Below are 11,099 nucleotides of genomic sequence, written 5' to 3' on the forward strand. Positions count from 1 at the left end.
TACGTTCTAGAATAGAACAGAAGATCTAGAATAATGGCGGCTTCTGCTCCCGGGCATAGTGAAAATGATAATTTATCATATAAAGCCAGACCGCGACATTCAAAAGTGTGGGAGTACTTTAAACAGAAGCCGATTAAAACTGCTTTGTTCGCCCTGTAACACTGGTTTCACACTGCACACGGTGGCAGAGCAGAAGCTGTGCACGTGGAGAGTGGGTGCCACTCGCGCCCGTTGTGCTTTCACACTGCACGCGGTGGCAGAGCAGAAGCTGTGCGCGTGGAGAGTGGGAGCCGCACGCGCCCGTTGGGCTTTCACACTGCCAGTGTTCATCTCGCGCAGCTGAACCGTGGCGTGTGTATTGCAAATACAGACGAATATTGTCCATTCGCTCACATTTTCCGGTGTTCTTCTCCAACCCCAGTACGTCTTGTGCTTTTATTTATTATGGGCAGCATATATCTGCTGCAAATGCGACCTGGTTCCGCTCTGTCCCAAACACATATGCATAATAACTTGCTGTATATAGGTAGTTTACATGATTAAAGTAACATTAAAGTTAAGATATGCCTCTAGTTTTAATAATATAAATGTGCCTTTGAAGTTTGGGCAAAAACTTCTGGCAGCTTTAGTCGTTGTTTATACACATGTATATCTTCAAAATAGACGACTAGTTATACATTAACACTATGCTGAAAGCTTCTCTATGTGAAGTGCATTTTCGTTTACTATTGACACAAATCACTAAGTAAATCATCCTCAACTACTATAGTAAACAACTTTTCCTAATTAGGCCTACTCTATACATTTTATGATGAATAGTATCATTATACATGATGTTTAAAAAGCTTCTTGTGTTCATATATTTCATTATAAAATGGCTTAAGTACACTACCCTTCCTGAAATACAATTCATATTGTCATCATTCATTGATTTCATGTTAAAATAATATACAAATTCACTACCCTCTTTGAAATACAATAATCAGTAAAAAAGAATCATCAGATTAATCTGAAAAATAATCGTTAGATTAGTCGACTAATCGAAAAAATAATCGTTAGATTAGTCGACAGAAAAAATTATCGCTAGTTACAGCTCTAGTTATGCAGCATATTTTAGCTTCCACAAGAACCAATGAGGTTCATTCTCGTGTGTTATGCAGCACGTTTGAGCTTCCTCAAGAACCAATGACGTTCATTCTCATGTGTTATGCAGCACGTTTGAGCTTCCTCAAGAACCAATGAGGTTCATTCTCGTGTGATATACAGCACGTTTGAGCTTCTGCAAGAATCAGTGACGTTCATTCTCATGTGTTACACAGCATATTTGAGCTTCCTCAAGAACCAATGACGTTCATTCTCATGTGTTATGCAGCACGTTTGAGCTTCCTCAAGAATCAATGAGGTTCTTTCTCGTGTGTTACGCAGCACGTTTGAGCTTCCTCAAGAACCAATGAGGTTCATTCTCATGTGTTATGCAGCATATTTTAGCTTCCACAAGAACCAATGAGGTTCATTCTCGTGTGTTACGCAGCACGTTTGAGCTTCCTCAAGAACCAATGAGGTTCATTCTCGTGTGTTACGCAGCATATTTGAGCTTCCTCAAGAACCAATGTGGTTCATTCTCAAGTGTTACGCAGCACGTTTGAGCTTCCCCAAGAACCAATGACGTTCATTCTGTGTTACGCAGCACGTTTGAGCTTCCTCAAGAACCAATGAGGTTCATTCTCTTGAGTTGCAACATATTTGAGCTTCCTCAAGAACCAATGAGGTTCATTCTCTTGAGTTGCAGCATATTTGAGCTTCCTCAAGAACTAATGAGGTTCATTCTTGTGTGTTACGCAGCACTTTTGAGCTTTCGCAAGAATCAATGGGGTTTGTTTTCACTCAAGTAGGTTTGATTGAGCTTCTGTCTGTTGCTCAAAGATTAAATGTGAATAAAAGCCTAAATTAAGTCTGCTCATCATAAAGCGATCGAGTCTCTTCAGAAAATTTGGACTAAACTGCTCAATTCATATGGATTAGTTTTACACTCTCTTTATGAACTTTCTGAAGCGTCAAAGTGGTAGTTGCATAGACTGTCAACGGAGGGTTTCATCAAAAAGATCTTCATTTGTGTTCTGAAGATGAACGAAAGTCTTATGGGTTTGCAATTTTTCATTTTTGGGTGAACTATCCATTTAAAATTGACTCGACATTTAAGGGACACTTTGCTTGTGTTAAATATTCTTGACCAAAAAGATTAATATTTATAGGGTACAATTGGGATCACTTTGGAGCATCAGATTTGAACTAGTTTATAATAAATACATCTAGAATGCACACAAATATCTCTTTATCACAACCGGTTTACTATGTGTTGTTAAACAGATTTAACAAAGAATTTAACTACACTGTGTATATTGTAAAGAGCCGCTCAGTTTTCTGCCTTGTTTTTCAACTTTTTGAATCCAACAGCCCTTCCACTTCCATGGCCTCATGGAATACTGAAGTTTCTCAGTGGAAGCAGTGCAGTAGGTAATATAGTGTATTTTTCGCCATTTGTTTCATGAATACTGTTTTTTCAGACATACTTCTCATTTGACTTACTGCTTTTCACATACTGTATATAGTTGAGAATTAGGCATACCGCTATGGGTCACACTTTAGATTAGGGTCCAATTCTCACTATTAACTACCTATTGACTATAACTTTTCCCTAAATAAACTCCTAATTACTGTTTATTAATAGTTAGTGAGGTAATTGTTAAGTTTATTGATTAGGGATATAGAATATGGTCATGCAGAATAAGGCATTAACACGTGCTTTATAAGTACTAATAAACAGCCAATATCCAAGTTATATGCATGCTAATAAGCAACTAGTTAATAGTGAGAATTGGACCCTAAGCTAAAGTGTTACCCCGTATGTGTATATTTCCTGCTGTTTTACCAGATCAGCATGTATCCTCCATAAGGACTTTTTCAGTCCATATGGAAGTGGCCATATATATAACGAATCAGAGGCTATTTTCCTATAAAAGAGTATTTATAGTATTCAAAACGATGGGGTGGGATTCTATTCTATTAACCTGAGTGCAGTGTTAAAGGATCTGTTTATGGAGAGGAAATGACAAGAAATGGGGTTGACAGGCCTGGAGTGAGACAGTTAAATGCCCCTCGCTGCTTTGGATAATTAATAAATAAAGCACCAGGGGAGCCCTGCCATGCCTTTCTCTATGACAGGGGCTGTCTCCAGTGCGCTAAAGCATTAAATGACCAATTTCTGTCAGACTAACTTCCACCATGCACTCTCTCTTTCTTTCTCGCTTGCTCTTTTTCTCCCTTCTCTCCGTGGCTTCCTCCTCCGGCTCTCTCTCTCTTCTCCAAAGTAAGCTACTTTGCTCTCTTTGCACTGAGTTTTTCAGCGACTGATGGCTCTAGTTCATTTCTGCTGAATTAATTGGTCCCTGAATGAATTCTGTTGACAGGGCAATTCATCATGTGTTTGGCCTGACAGTGACTGGGTGTTGGGGAGGGGGTGGTGGTATAGAGAGGAACACTGAGCCAGGGGGAGGTTGGGGTTAGGAGGGACGATGGGGGTTGGTGCTTCTTCACTTTCTCTCCTTTTTCTGTCTTTCTCTGTCTCTGTCTTGCTCTCTTTCTCTACTCAGACACTTAACGGGCGAGATGAGCCTCGGCGTGGAGTCTTGTGGACTGTAAAGGGGGGATTGTGTGTTGTTTTAGCCTCTGTCTCCAACATTAAGGGTGCCCTGGGGTTGCAAACACACAAACCCCCTTAGGTAGGGTCTTTGTCGGCTTTCAGAAGATCTCCACTTGATTGGATGGTCGGGTCAAAGGAAAACTCTGCTCTAGGCGCTCTGATTTCTCATTTCCTTACAGGCTAGGTGACATAATCGCGCTGAGAAGCAGATTGCGGTAGTGCTTAATTACATAATGTGGCACACAATGGCCATTAGAAGCGATCATTTAGCCGTTGAAAGAAAATGAGATTTGGCTGCTAATGGAAGTGGCCAGATTTGGAGGCAGAGGGTCTCCGATCAGATGGGCTCCTGTAAGATTCCTGCGCTAATAATACAACTAATAAAACCACCCCGTTGTTTGGTGCAAAGGCCGAACCTGGTAGCTCTTAGCGCCACCCACACGGCGCTTTTTACAAAGCTAAATCAATCAGTGCTTGCTCATTAGGACGCTCACCAACTTATGTAACCGTCTCTTGGATGAGCTCACACAGCTTGGGCAAAAATGACCTCATAATCACAGCGCAGCCATCAAGACAGCGTCTGAGCGCCAAAGCCACTGTGCTCGCAACAGAGATGATGCTGGGAAAACTTTTTTTATTTCATTCCCATTATTGCCACAGGAAAGAAATCCAGTGTTAAATACATATTAAAAGGCGAGGTTAATTAAAAGTTGGATATATTTAGTACTTCGTATATACCTGCTACATACAGTCAGAGAAAGTCTGTTCACTCGGCGACCATATTTGAAATGCCTTCAGGCCTATTTACTTGAATCCTGAAATCTAAAAAACTACTCACATTTAAATAACATATTTGAAATCGGCAACAAATCTTATATAAACTGTCCAATAAATCGTGTTTCTTATGCTCGAATAGCATTTAAAAACTTATATTTCAGGCTAGATCTGCCAATGCTTATGTTACGCTTATGTAATGCTTACTATTCTTATAGCAACTTGAGCTTCTGACAGCAGCTACAGTGATACGATGATTTTACCAATCTCTGATTGGCTCTTTTATTTAGAAGTCGGGACTTATTCCGCCATATTGTGCGTTGCACTTTCTCCCCATTCATAAGTATGAGTGCACCGTCTTTGTACATCTAAAGTCTTTGATACAGTATACACTCACGTAAAGCAATATACAGCAAATCTCGGCTGCGTAATTGTTTATAATGTCGCAAAATATCACATAGCTCTTCACTTCTCTTTAGTAACTTTTTCCACAAACATACACAGTACACTCATGTCAAGTCAATTTATAGCAAATCTCAACTTCTTCATTTTTTTTGTTGCAAAATGATCAAATTAACCATATTATCGCCCATCTATGAAGCTGGATATATAAGTATGTCCAACTTTATCCGCATGCATACAGTATACTCGTGCATAATCTCAACTACTTGATTGCTTGTATTGTAAATGTAAATGTAACACTTTATTTTAGGGTTCAATTCTCGCTATTAACAAGTTGCTTATTCACATGCATATACTAGGATATTGGCTGTTTATTAGTACTTTATAAAGCACATATTAATGCCTTATTCTGCATGACCTTATTCTACATCCCTTAATCTTACCCAATACCTAAACTTAAATGCTACAAAAACTACCTTACTAACTATTAATAAGCATAAAATATGAGTTTATTGAGGCAAAAGTTGTAGTTAAAAGTTAATGTGTTCCCCATACTAAAGTGTTACCATGTAAACTATATTATCGACCAACTCTAATCTGCTAAATGCAACTATAAAGCATATTAAGATACACTAATACAGTGCTGGGTAGATTACAAATTGCAGTCAGTTACTGATTCCAAATTACATGGTAAAAAATGTAATGTTAGTAATGTAATTTAAATTACTAATTTTCGGTAATGTATTCTGACTAATTTTTGATTACTTTTTAGATTACTTTTGACCAAACTCATTTATCACATTGATTTGAATAGGATACTCTTGTACCATATTGATATATACAAATGCAAAGAGAAAGAAAATATATTCCATTCTTTGTTATTAATGACATTAAGTGCATTAAATGTTACATTACTTCAGGGTTTCCCAGAGTGGGATTTGTGATGAAACTGCAGGTTGGGAGTGAGTTTAATGGAAAACTATTAAGTAATTAAATTAATAAAAAAATGTGTTAAGATCATCAGAGATCCACATCCGAGATCCATGAACTTCCTTTTTATTATGATTTATTGTTATTATTAACCTAACTTATTAACTTAAAATCTAAGGGCTTATACTTCATGTAAATATATTAGGGCAAAGAGGTTCAGCTGACAAAAAAAGTTGGGGAATCTCTGCATTGCATGTAAATAGGAAATATGTGAATTTGTTCATTTTAAAGTGTTTGAAAGACAACCCTGGAAGACCCTCTGAACAGATATAAGCATTAGGCTTTTATTCCCAATTATACAGATATGGTACAAGGCTCTCATGACAAGATGCACAACTATCCAGAAGACACTCACAGATGTTTCAGATAGGAACAGGGCATGTAAAAAAATAAATATATATAATAAAAAATTAAGCAAAAGTAGGTCCCAAACATCAGATCTTTGGTGTCATTTGTATGCAAGGATGATTATTTTTTTTTTATTATTATTTATTCTTAATAGCAAAAGATTTGCAGCCTGATTTATCCACATTTTTCCAAAAGGTGAAGTCCGGAGAAATGACTAGCAGCCCAAAGTAGAAGAGTTTTGCGTGCTCAGACTCATTGCGGGCCTGTGTTCATTTCATGGATATTTAAAATTACACCCCCTGTTCTTAAGTAGCATGCAAAATTAGCTCTTGTCATCGACACTGTCTTGATGATATACAGTTCCTAAAAACTCTCCATTCCCAGATATCGTAGAAAATTTCATAATTAGCGTTGTCCCTAATGAGGTGGATTTGATTGACAGCCCCAGGTTGGCCTTTCCCCTCCCCAGCATCAAATATGACAGCAGTGATGATGACGAGCACATAGATGGCTGACAGGACTTAACAGTGAGTGCTGTCCAGTGCAACTCCTCTGGTGCTCCTTCTCTCTCCAGTGTGACACCCCATGACAGATGATGCCGTTTTCTCCCCATTCAAGCCTCAGAAAACAACCGACATTTTCCCATTTCTTATGAATAATGTGTCTACAAATCTTTATTGTTCGTAGGAAATTTACATAGAACTACATGGACACATTTTCCGTGCGATTACCAATGTGACTAATGCTTGATGAGATGCAGGCGATGTCACGCTGGCCTGTTTCGTGGTAACGTGTATGTTTCTATGTCAGTGATCAGGTTATTCTTGTAAAACCAGTGTAATACAGTCATACTGCAGTTCTGGGTTGTCAGATAATTGGAATAGCGCTTACATGATGTGCGTTTCTGTAGCATACATAAAGTTTATTTGGTTTACGCTTTATTTTAAGGTGTTACACTGTAATTATACATTTAAGTACTGAGTAATATTACTATGTATTACTATAGGGTAAGGAATAGGATACGGGATTACACTTTATTTTAAGGTATCATTCTTACAGTGTAATTATATATTTAAGTACTGGTACTTACTATATGGTTAGGGTAGGATTAGGGTTAGTTGCATGTAATTATGCATAATTTGCTGTTATTAATATGGTAAGTACATGTAACATGGACACTGTAAAATAAAGTGTTACCGGATTAGGGTTTGATTTGGGGTTACACTTTATTTTAAGATTACAGTATTACAGTATAATTATGTATTTTAGCACTGCGCGATATTAAGTAACTACGTGTACTTACTATAGGGTTAGGATTAGGAATAGGGGCTGGCTGCTTGTAATTATGCATAATTTATTACATGTAACATATGTAACACTGTACAATAAAGTGTCACTGTTTCTTAACAATTAGGTTTTTATTTAGGGCTGATAGTTGCACATTTTACTGCGAGTTAAAAGTTTATAATACTGTGAGAATGTGTTAAAGGTTTATCTTATAATTTCACAAGTTCCCACAAAAGTGCATTGATGTCAATTATAAACATTTAAACGTTCAGGATCTATAAACTGCAATGTAAAGTTCACTCTCCAAAATGAGTTGACGTAACCTGGAAAAATTCAGTTGAGAATGAGACTGAACCGTCATGCATTTGTTTGTATAGTTGTCTCCAGTAGTACTGAGCTCGGGCCCCTCGCAGTGTTTGAGGAGCCGAGAGGATGACAGGTGCTTTTTGTAATGCCTTGCTGATGAGAGCCAATCAGCTGATTCCATTCTGCTGCTTTTTTCCCCATCTCCCCTGTTGTCATCTGGCATGCTAAAGTAAAGATGAGCCTGATTGACAGATGCATCCGGGTTCACAGTTTATTGGTTCCAGCAAAAGAAGCAGATATGCCAATTTAGACAGGGGAGTGACAAAAAAGTTTCCATCTAAATGGAATAATTTTACCACTGGGAATTCTCAGCTGGGGGAAGAACAGAGGCAGGCCTTTTTCGTTATTTTAACAAGGGCTGAATGACAAACATATACGACAGTAAGAGGCTGACAGAACAGCAGCTTTTGATGCTTCACAGGGGAGCCATGAAATAAACAATAGGCAGAAAAATTGAATTACAGCAGGGTAGGATTGTCTGCTCGGGCTGGAGGAGAGCTGCTGCAGGCAGCAGTCAGCTGCGGAGGGAACCCAATGCATCATTAAATAGTCCACACTCTGTTTTACACCCTCACTGTGACGACTCCTCTCTGCTTCCGTTCCTCCACTGTTCCTTTTACTTGCTTACACTTTCGCTCTCGCTAATACTCTCTTTGCTCTCATTCTTCCTCGCTTGAACTTCTTTTATGTTTGCATCTCACTGTCTCTTCCAGCCTTAAATGTCCTCTTGTGTCCCCTTTGCAATGCCATGAAAGGGCATATTGATTTAAGAATATGAAGGAATATATATGTGTGTGTGTGTGTGTGTTTATTTATATATATATATATATATATATATATATATATATATATATATATATATATATATATGGATCTGTGTGTATATATAATATGTATGTGTATATATGTTGATTTTAATTAAAATAATTTTTTGAGTACATATTTTTAAACCAATATTACATATATCAGCACATTTTCAAGTACTGTTTTAAAAATAGGTATCATTTTTTACAATATTTTTTAATTAAAAAATAGGTATACTTTTATATTGCAATTTATATCTAATACACAATTAAAATCAACAATATTTTATATTGTCCGTTAAATATTTGGTTATTCTAGCTCTGTCTTCTAGCCTCACTTTATTTACTGGACACCGACAGATGCGATATTTTCATAACTAGCATTTATACAAACTGGATGTCTCACGGTTTGGAGTATCCTTGAATGACTCTTTCATGAAAGGGTTAATAATCACCACTACGGTCACAGGCTGACATACAAAAAATTTATTTCTCATATGCACAAAAAAAAAAAGAACTGGACAGAGGTGGAATAAAGTGATGGCTAAGGCCATGTCGCTTTTTGTTACATATTTTCATCAGACATTATTTTTATGCTTGCAACAAATTTTGCATTATTTTAATGACGGGAAAAATCTCCCCTTCTTGCTCTGCTGCCGTGGGCTTGTTTTAAAATGAAGAATTCTGTCAAGAACATGTTTCCAAAAGTGAGTGAATCTCTTCGTTCTATGCGGGACAGTAGTTTAACTTAATAGCTGAAATGATAAATTACATTTTTTTTGTATTGTGTGAAATAGAACTTGTGGTTGTTCTGTGTGTACATTTATGTACAGTTGTATTTATTGTGATTTTTTTTCTTCTTCTTTCATTTGCATGCTATGAATTTCGAATAATCTGGTCTGGTAGCAAAATAACTTTAACTTAATATTTGCAACAAAAAAAAATCTTGAATTGTACAGGAAGGTTCAAAGTACAAAAACAATCCACAAAACCAGGCATGTGAAATGTATTTGTTCATTTCTACAGGCTTATCCTCAACACAGGATTCAGGGATCATTTAAAATGAAGGGTAGAATTGAACGCAGTAATAAATCAGAATACAGAATACCATTTTACTTGATTTGCATAGAGACTTAAACAGTATGAACAAGTTAAGTAAATGTGAACCGAAACAAAACATACAAACAGCCGCACATGTGGTGATAGCATCTGAAACCCACCGAACGACACAGGTCGGGTTTCAAACTTTTTGTTGTGCGTCTCTGCAAAGCACAACACATTGAAGACACAAATGTAATGTCAATCTTTTTTTTTTTTTTTTCAATTCTCATATCTACAAATGGAATCAGTAAATTAGTACGATACTGCAATGGTGAAATGTAGATGATCTTATATACATAGAAGAATTGTTTTCACATTATACACAAATCATTCTACAAAGCAGCAGTTTGTTGCAAATGACATACCTTTAAGGAACAGAATTCACCTTTTCTGTGTACATTGCTGTGGGCCTAAGATGGATCTTTTCCTTTTTGTTCAACATTACCACATACAATCAGTTTTGACTACTATTAAAACATAATACTGTTTTATTGACAGATACAGCAAATAAAATATTAAATATCAAACTAAGTCTTTGGCAAACGTGGTATAAAGTACATTCACTTTACATTTCCAGGAGCGTATGTATGGACCCTTTCCATTTCTATCCTCGGTTAACATTTGGTGAAACGTTTGTTCGACCACACAGAGGAATTACATGCATGTCTACCTCTCAGGACCATAGCCAAACCATAAAAAAAATGACAAATGAAATTAAAAAAGCTGTAAGGCATTTGTTGAACTTGTTGTACAATTGACTGCTAATGATTACTTTGGTACTGAGTCAGTTAGAGTCGTTCTGTCTCAGTTACACGATACAAAAAAATGGTTCTTTTAAGTTTAAGGAATCATTTATGATCCACACGGAAGGACAAAACTAGTTTCTAACATAAAGCAAGTGGATTTTTGCCCAATGCTGCTGTCACTTTGTCAATTGGAGTAGACCTTTTTGCTTGAATACAACGCGATCTGGCAAACTTTCGAAGATAATTGCAATTCATTTGTACTTATAAATCCAGTAATGCAAAATAGTGCAAACGAGAAAAGAGCGGCACCGATTGTGATATTGTAGATTACACATGATGATAAAATGGAATATCCTGAAAAGGTATGACACACACAAATGCACACACGCACACAAACCATCAGCTAAACCAAAACAATAATTTAATATACGGTTTTCTTTTCAGGTCATTTACAGCAACAGGTAACTTCTTCTTCAGTGTCTGACCTGTTTTATCTTATCTTTTTTTTTCTGTTTTCTTTTCCCCCATTTTGATTGTGTATCACAGAAAATGTTAAATCAAGTTGGTAGTTTCATACCACGA

Source organism: Gobio gobio (assembly GCF_949357685.1).
Source record: "Gobio gobio genome assembly, chromosome: 18".
Lineage (NCBI taxonomy): Eukaryota > Metazoa > Chordata > Actinopteri > Cypriniformes > Gobionidae > Gobio > Gobio gobio.